The following is a 9,939-nucleotide window of genomic DNA, read 5'->3' on the forward strand; positions in this document are numbered from 1 at the left end:
ATAATTTGAGATTTTGATCTTTGTCAATATCTCCATTTTGCCTCAGATAGGGTTCTTTCAATGATGATTTTTCCTTATTATTTATGATGAAATAAACTAGGGTAAAATTATTAAATAATCCATAAATGATTGAGAACACATATTTTTAGACAGGAAATATGCACAAATATGTGGCTTTTCTTTCTTGTTGCATATTTGTATGATAACCTTCTAAGCACCTTCATACGTGTAAAGATAACATTCAAGTCTTGTCATAAAATAATCTAAGCCTACTTCCTCCAGTTTCTTGCCACTACAAGTGGCAATAAACCTCCACTCTACCTAGCTGAGCCCTCTCCAATTGTTTCTTGAAACTTCAGTTGCCTTTCTCACTCTAAGCTTTGTATCAGACATCCTTTCTCACTCTAAAATAACTCCCTCTCCTCATAGCTTTCTTCAACAATTCTAGTCCACAAACACCTACAAACATACATCTACTCTTTTAAGTTGACCCTGCCTTTCACAAAATTTTTCATCTTTTGACTGGTTACTGGAACTAGTCTAAAAGCACTTCAAAGACATGAAGCTGACACCTAACACGATACCTTGTAAAAGGAAACAACATATGTATTTGCTGATATTTTTTTAATTTCTTTTTTCCTGAAACACAAATTCATATTGTATGAGTTTTTTGTAAATAGAGAAGTATTTATATGAAGTGATATAAATATTTATATACTTCAAATTGTAAAAAAATCAATTAAAACAAATATACTCCATAAAATATTCATATTTACATTATATTATGAGAAAGAAACAATGATAAACCTTCGGGAAGGAAGATGATAAATATATAAATGATGACTCCATTGACTTTAAATCCCACAACTTAATTGTATTCTCAATTGTGTGTGTGATTGTGTGCTTGTTTCTTTATGTTGTATGTATGTGTGTGTTATTTGGTGTATGTGAATGAAGACATATGTGTTTTTTATTATAAATACCATAAAGCAGTATATGGAGGAATAAAGTGATGGATAGTTACACTGATTTCAAGGGTAATTTAGAGGAATTAACTATTATGGTGACTGCAATGTCTTGCAAGTAAGAATTCTGTAGAAATGTAAAATGATCTGCATCTAGAGGATGTGTATAAGAATTTTACAAAGTGAGAAGAGGAGTTTCCAACACAGAAACTGGTTTTAGCTTATGATCAGATACAAAGTTAAGCAAGGTGTGTCCTCAATGAGCAAAGCATTGTGGTTGGAGCACAGAGTTTAAATAAAGAATAATTGATGGTTGGGAAACATTTTAACTTACCTGCAGGGTGGACCATACATTATATTCTATAGTTTTGTTTTGGGCTATGGGCTCAGAGAAGCGATGTTTTAGGAATATATATTTTCTCTTAAATGTGGATTGTATGATGAATTCTTGAAAGCAAGAGGACCACTTGAGAAGCTCTTACAATATCCCGTCATAGTATGAAATAAGAAAAATGGACTAGAAAGGATGAACGTAAGGTATATTATTAAATATCAGTAGTATTTGTGCAGATTTTAGAGAGAAATATGAAACTTACAAGACATACTTATTATTTTTCCTTGTTTAAATGTAATGTGCTATCCTCCTTTAAGTTAACTTTATTAAAAACTAAATAAATAAACAGTATCAGGCCCCAAATTTCTCAGTTCCAAGTAATTATGACAAAATCCATTTCCTTGGAATTCTAGTCAGTCAACAGCCAATTGGAGGGAAAATATATTTGTAAATATCTGGGAATGATAACACATGAATGCAACCAAATTATAGCAATAAAAAGAAAACTCTAAAAAAATAAATATTTTGCTGCCAAGACCAACTTTGGAAAGTCACTTTGATTCCTTCACTCTGTATTTAAGATGCAATTATCTGCTGTGCAGAAAGTAAATTTTGAGGCATTTCTTCATAATTACAAATAATTTTTTTTTTTTTTTTTTTTTTTTGCGGTACGCGGGCCTCTCCTGTTGTGGAACACAGGCTCCGGACGTGCAGGTTCAGTGGCCATGGCCCACGGACCCAGCTGCTCCGTGGCATGTGGGATCATCCCGGACCGGGGCACGAACCCGTGTCCCCTGCATTGGCAGGCAGACTCCTAACCACTGCTCCACCAGGGAAGCCCTACAAATAATTTATAAGTAGAAATTACATGATGAAAACATCAATCATAATATTCTGTCAACAAGGTATCTTCATTTGGCAATCAAAGTGGCAGTGTAGATGCAAATATTCTGAGGTCAAAGTTTCTTGTCTTTTACTCATACATATGTCTATTTCTCTGCTCATAAGATCATGAGCAGGAACTTTATTCAGGCCTCGAGCCCTGAAAATGTGAACACAAATCAAATTCTTCTTCTTTATCATCACTCATATGATCAGTATGCATGACATTCTTTTTTTTAAACAACTCTCCAAGAAATTTACTTTAACATATGCCATATATTGATATAATTGATATAATAATTTTATATGAAGAGAACCATTGCAGGAGTAACTAAGGTGGTTCCCTTACAAGGAAATAAAGGAAAGGCAATAAAGAAATTCTTCCATATAAAGACTTTTGATCTGTATCATTTTTCAAAATATACAACCTTAATATTAGAAGCAAAGAGAAAAAGAGCAAAAACATAATAAAACAGAAAACCAAGGATAAGGAATTGCTCTATGCAGATGTTTGGCATCTGTATTATATATGTGTGGACTGAGTTATAATAAAAATACTTATGTATTATAGTCAATTTTCATATAGAGTTAGAAACAGCAATTTCCAATCAAGCATGACTGGACTGATATTTTCTGTCTTCAATTACATGACGAATTACAACTGTATAGCAGTCACTTCTGGTCAGCAGTATCATGATAAATCCTTGATAAGATATAATTTTTCTCCTTGTTCACTTGTAAAAAGTGATGTCTTTTTATAATGTTCTACAAGTTCTTCCATGGTGCTGAATTTATGCTGCCCAATGCAGTAGACAGTCTCTTTTAGTTGGACTTTAAAATGCTTGTTTTATCCTTGTGCTTTTAGTGATACTGAAAAATCATTTGGTGAAGATTCACTCTCATGAACAAGGAAATCAACTTCATGCCCTCTTTCATTTAATGCCATTTCTGCTTGGTGCCTGGTGACTTTCCCATAATACCATGGATTGCCAGCAAACTTTCCAGTGAGTGAAAGCCTAATGTAACCACACGGTGGAGGTGATGGTTCCAAACCTGAGGTTAATGGATTATTCTGCATAATGGTAACATAGTTTTTCAGCACCAGAACAACCATTCCGTTGATCTTCCTGCATTTCCACCACTCAGGGTCATTTTCAAGTTTTTCAATAACATCCATTACATTGCCTTTCTCAAAATTAAGTTCTTCATCACTGGATGAGCTGAATGGTAAAGAGCCTGTACCAGATGTAACACTTGCCCAGTATTTAGGTTACTGACAACTGCTGCTAATTTCTCTGACAAAGAACCCACATGGTCACCCGAAGGACTGTCACCTTCCTCAGTCACGTAGTTTGAAGGGAACCATCCAACATGTCCATTGTAGCTACCCCACCAGCATCCATCACTGCATTTCTCCATCATGATCATCTTTGTCCCTTTTATCAATGACAATTCATCCTCTCTCTCTGCCATGTAGTTAAATTTTACATAAACTGGCACGTTGAGGTCATACAGACATTCCCCTGGGTCAACAAAGTTATCATCAGCAGGAGATGCAGAATCTGGCACACTAGGTTTTCTTTTCACTTTTCCAATGCCTAATGTATCCTTTAGGTTTTTTACAATCAATGCTTTCCGAGCACTGTTTTTCCTTTCCATGTAGTTAGAAGGCACAAAACCCGTTTTATCCATGGAATTTCGAACATGCCACAAGGACTTAGAATCATCCAGAAGCCACAATCTCTCATTCTTCTTGATGTCCAGCTCTTGTTCTTGTTGGGCCACATAATCAAATTTGGCTACTACCACCACTTATTCTGCCATTTTTCAGCAACTTCTGCACTGTTCAAATCCATACTTACTGCTCTTTCATCTGATAATCAGTTAGCATTAAGGGAATTGTCTTTATCACCTTAGGAATCCCCTTTATCCCTCTAGAATTTGATTTCCTGTTTACTGTATTCTGCATGACATTCTGGAAATAAATCTCCTCAAGCTGCTTTCCTTTCTAGTCCAGACCCCATATATGGGCACAGTGTTTGAGCTGGGACTTCTTGGGCATGTGCCAAGATGACAATATTTTATCTGCATTTCAATTATTTTCTTTTAAACATTTGTTCTGTGTTGCTATTTTTTTAATTTATGGCAGTATGAAATGAAAATCATTTTCATTATTTAAAGATGTCCATATACTATATTTGCTCTAATAATCCAACAATGATCCTAAAACTCCAATTCCTTCTTTATCTTATGGAAAATATGTTTCTTCTCCCTCCCCATGACAATGCACGTGCTGTTCACTTCTTCAGCTCTGCCCTTCTCTAATTTGTTTTAAATACCATCTTGGCAGGTGTTACACGAAGTACGGTTATATTCAATACATCTCTCCACATTCCTTAAGTCCTAGAGTCCTTCTCACAAAATAAAACATTTGTTTCTGAAAATATGGTTACGGAAAAAAATTAAATACAGAAATATAGTAGTACAATATAAACAACTCCCACTAATTATTCATTCATTTTAATGAATTACCAAGTCAAGGTCAATTGTATTTCAAACGTAGCCTCACATGCTTCCTTCATTGTTGCATCATTTTGAGATGCCCTGCTATTTAGGTCCATAAATATTTCAGTATATACCTGATAGATATAAAGATTCTTTCTTTAAAAAAAAGGTATTGGGTGTGTGATTTTTTAATTATTATTTATTTCCTGGAATTTAAGTCCCATTATTTAAAATGTCCTATCAGGTTGGATTTAGTGTTATGTAGGTAACTGCTAATAACTGAATTGAAGATTTTGACTTCTAGCTTGAATCAATGAAACTCATCCTCCAAATAATTTCTCCGTTCACTAAATCACAAAAAAGTCAGCACAATTATTAGTTTATTAACACATTACTGAAGTATTAGTAAGAATCACTGGAGATCCATGAAAACTTGTGCAACTTATCTAATCAAATGAGAGTTATATTGGGAGTCCCATCATGTATAATTTAAAGATGAAAGGGATCTTAAGACCCTAATTATGAGAATATGAGATAAAAATCCATAACAGTCTCAGGTTTGAAGGAAGCCAACTCCCACCCCCAAAAAAAACCTGCAATAAAATCCCTCTCAAGACTTAAATGAGGAACAAATACTACTCAACCTGAGTTGGAAAAATTATAGAAATATTGATTCAAGCCTCAATTTCTTTTAACTTATGAAAAAAGTAGGGTAAAACCTGAAAAGTTACATATTAAAATGTTAAAATAATAAGGAAAGTCTGAACATGGAAAAAGAAAACCCAGGCTTTCTATTTATTTTATAAAAATTGAAGCTGCTGGGAATTCCCTGGTCGTACAGTAGTTAAGAATCCGCCTGCCAAGGCAGGGAGCACCAGTTCGAGCCCTGGTCTGGGAAGATCCCACATGCTGTGGAGCAACGAAGCCCGTGTGCCACAACTATTGAGCCTGTGCTCTAGAGCCCATGAGCCCCAACTACTGAGCTCATGTGCCACAACTGCTGAAGCCCACGCATCTAGAGCCTGTGCTCTGCAACAAGAGAAGCCACCGTAATGAGAAGCCTGCGCACAGCAACAAAGAGTAGTCCTGCTTGCTGCAACTAGAGAAAGCCCACGTGCAGCAACGAAGACCCAACCAACGTAGCCAAAAATAAATAAATAAATATATATTTAAAAAAAAAAAAAAGACACAAGGCCATACTTAAAAAAAAAAAAAACAAAGATTGAAGCTGCTGGAATGGGCAGTGTGTGTGTGTCTGGCAGCAGAGGATGGGGAGAGGGAAAAGATTCAAACAACATGTATCCCTGTCATTGTTTTCTAAGGAGACTCCTGGTAGAGGGCACATTGAACAAAGACCGAGCAAAAAGGTACAGACAGCTCTTCCTTACAAGCTCATAAATGTAACAGTTTCTAAAGAGTATATATGTTTAAAAATATTCTTTCCCTGATACACTGAGGGTAAAGTACTTATTATATTAAACTAATAACTTTACAAAGGAAGTGTTATTATATTCATAAGAATTAGTTTATGCCTAAATATTTTGTTTTTATAGGATGTCAAATCAAAAAAAAGAACAATATCTGAGCAAGTTATCACATGAGATGTAGAAATTACAGGCTTTGTCCTTTTCCCAGGGCTCAGAGACAAGGCTCTGCTCAGTCCCCTTGAGTTGAGACCTTTCCAGTTATGGGAAAGACTCTGCGTATCTTTCACAAAGCTTGCTCTTCCTCTCCCACTGCCAGAGCAAAGAAGGGATCTTTCTCAAATTTTCATGGTGTGAACCTGGTAGAGTTCCTGTAGATAAAGCCCATAAAAGTGTGGGCCCCTCTAAGACAAAAGCCCCTTAGAGTTTCCCACTTTTGTACGAATCCATATTCAGCCTCTAGTAACTTGTCACAATGAGAGCTTGAGTATTTGTAACAGTTTATGACTCCAGAGGTTTCTCCTGTTGGTAAGCAGATCTCAGCTGTGACTACAGATTCCCCCATTTCTCCAGATTTTAGGAGTGGTTTGTCCTGAAAACTCAGTTTTCTGCTAGATTCTAGAAAAGTCATTGATCTTTAGTTTGTGAAGCTTTATCTTGTTGTAAAGACCAGAGTGACAATTTCCAAGCTCTTGCCATGTCAGAGCTAAAATGAGAAGTCCGAAATTTTTATTTAATAGAAAATAGAGCAGATATTTAGTTATGTAAAGAATGGAAGATTTTAAAGTTTAGGTTGCACACAGAAAGCAGTACAGGTGAAATGAAGATTCATTCAATCAAATGATAAATTTGATTGAATAACTGGAATATTAAAGTTATTTCACTTTGCTTTGAACAAAGTATATGATAAAAGGGAAAGATATAAATGGCCACTCATGGTCTTAGAAAGCCTGCCCTTTAGTTGTGGTCTAAAAATATCTGTGTCTTGTGTGTCTATGATTTTCTGAGTATTGTAGCCTGGAGGCAGGGCTGAGGGTGGGGAATAGATTGAGTCACATGAGGGAGTATAGAGAAATGTAAAATGAAAGGTCACGACTCCTATTTCAAAAGCAGCTTAAAAGAGCTTAAGATTTCCATGGGCTAGGTTCATTCATCAAAGAATTCTGGAAGAGGTGGGGCACGCTGGATGTGAAGGATGTGTAAGATTCATTAAACATCAAAGAGACAGACAGAAACTAGAAAGAAGCAATGACTTTATCTAACGCTCTGAGGCAAGACTTAACCACATGTATCCTCGATGTGCACGTGTAGATCAGTGTATCTGGAGCAGAGTTTATATACAGACTAATTAAATTTGGGAGGTACACAGATTACAGTGCAAGAAGGGTCTGGGCAGAGAAAGATAAATACTGTATGATTTCACTTATATGTGGAATCTAAAAGAGCAGAATTCATAGAAACATAGTAGAATGGTGGTTACCAGAGACTGGGGCTGGAGAAAAATGGGAAATGTTGTTCAAAGTGTACAAGCATTGAGTAACAATCCCTGTCTGTTTTACTCCTCTCTCAGATCACAAAAGTAATTATGTCAAAGGAATAAAAACAGAACCATGGAAGATTCCCTTCTTAGATACCTTCAAAGATGCTTAAATATGCACAAACTGAAACAACAAGAAAAAGAAGGCATGAGGGAGAGTTCTTATCTGTAAAATGAAAGGGCAATACTTTGTCAATTTGGGGGAAAATCTATATTTAATCAGTTCTGAAATATTTTAATTATGAGAAGATTGTATCACTTTAAGAAGGTAGGACATATTATAAGGAAGCTTTATTTAAGTCTTTTATAAGGAATCATTACTAAGAAATATAATTCAAAAGGAAACATTGTTTACTGTAAAAATACTGGCAAAACTTAAGTGAAAAAACTCTGTTTAGAGAAATAAATAAAATTTAAGCCACTTTTGCTATGTCAATAAAGCAATTTTATTACAAACACACACAGATATTTTCTCCATGGAATAAGAAAGTTAGAACAATGTTAATAATGTGTCAATGATATAAGAAATTCTCTCTACGGGGTAGAATTCTAAATAAGAGAAATAGGCTCTCCTATTTCACATGTCCTGAGAATGCAGTCTGCAGTGTGATTGCTTCATTAGTGGTCCATTGTAGACTATCAGGAGAGCAATTGTAATAAAGAGGTCAAGACTATTCATGATTTGCCTGACACTGAAGAAACAAAGGAAGAAATAGACTACAATAATAAAGGTCCAAAACACTGAGAGATCAACAAATTTTGAATGCAATGTAAAGAAACTATTTGCTCCATAGCAAGAAAGTAGTTAGTGACCATAGCCTAAATCAGTAAACTGCCCATTTTAAATCCAGGCCACCAATATATCAAGAACAATCATAGTCTAGACTTCCATAGTTGTTTACCACAGTAGATCACAGAGGCTAGAGTTCAGTTTTGATGATGAAGATGCACCTTCTGTATCACTTTACACTCCCACCAACAGTGCAAGTGGGTTCCCTTTTCTCCACACCCTCTCCAGCATTTATTGTTTGTAGATTTTTTGATGATGGCCACTCTGACTGGTGTTAGGTGATACCTCATGGTAGTTTTGATTTGCATTTCTCTAATGATTAGTGATGTTGAGCATCCTTCCATGTGTTTGTTGGCAATCTGTATATCTTCTTTGGAGAAACATCTATTTAGGTCTTCTGCCCATTCTTGGATTGGTTTGTTTGGTTTTTTGATATTGAGCTTCATGAGCTGTGGAGAACATTATGGAGGCTCCTTAAAAAACTAAAAATAGAATTACCATATGACCAAGCAATCCCACTACTGGGAATATACCCTGAGAAAGCCATAATTCAAAAAGAGTCATGTACCACAATATTCACTGCAGCTCTATTTACAATAGCCAAGACATGGAAGCAACCTAAGTGTCCATTGACAGATGAATGGATAAAGAAGCTTTGGCACATATATACAATGGAATATTACTCAGCCATAAAATGAAACGAAATTGAGTTATTTGCAGTGAGGTGGATGGACCTAGAGTCTGTCATACAGAGTGAAGTAAGTCAGAAAGAGAAAAACAAATACCGTACGCTAACACATATATATGGAATCTAAAAAAAAAAAAAAAAAAAGGTTATGAAGAACCTAGGGGCAGGACAGGAATAAAGATGCAGACATAGAGAATTGACTTGAGGACACAGAGAGGGGAAAGGGTAAGCTGGGACGAAGTGAGAGAGTGGCATGAACATATCTACACTACCAAAAGTAGAATAGCTAGCTAGTGGGAAGGAGCCACATAGCACAGGGAGGTCAGCTCGGTACTTTGTGACAACCTAGAGGGGTGGGATAGGGAGGGTGGGAGGGAGACACAAGAGGGAGGAGATATGGGGATATACGTATATGTATAGCTGATTCACATTGTTATAAAGCAGAAACTAACACACCATTGTAAAGCAATTACACTCCAATAAAGATGTTAAAAAAAAAAAAGAAAAGATGCACCTTCTGAGTTCAAAGGACACCATCTACAGATGGGTGTTTACAATTCAACCTTGAAAAGAGTAGTCAGCATTACCCTGTTATTTTTTATTAATTTCCCAAGAAAAATGAACAAAAATATTTAGCTGCTTTATGACTTTAAGCTTGGTTTAAATTTTATTACAATTTATTTTATTTAATGCTTTTCATAATTGACATTCCTCAGTTCCAGGTTCTTTCTAATTCTTGCTACTGCTGTACCCTTGTTAGCTGACTTTTAGAAAATACTTACCCTATTTCTGTTTTCTTATCTCTATGTTGATA

General features: G+C 35.6%; 1 pseudogene across 1 annotated transcript; it reads right to left on the reverse strand.

The window, feature by feature from the left end:
- Nucleotides 1-2,872: 2,872 nt before the first annotated feature.
- LOC307053827 (SH2/SH3 adapter protein NCK1-like) lies at nucleotides 2,873-4,763 on the reverse strand (annotated as a pseudogene). Its single transcript has 2 exons — nucleotides 4,751-4,763; nucleotides 2,873-3,992 (listed from the first exon to the last, which is right to left on the reverse strand). The product of its transcript is annotated as an SH2/SH3 adapter protein NCK1-like (transcript).
- Between the last annotated feature and the right edge of the window lie 5,176 nt (nucleotides 4,764-9,939).

The sequence above is a fragment of the Hyperoodon ampullatus genome, assembly GCF_949752795.1.
Source record: "Hyperoodon ampullatus genome assembly, chromosome: 5".
NCBI lineage: Eukaryota > Metazoa > Chordata > Mammalia > Artiodactyla > Ziphiidae > Hyperoodon > Hyperoodon ampullatus.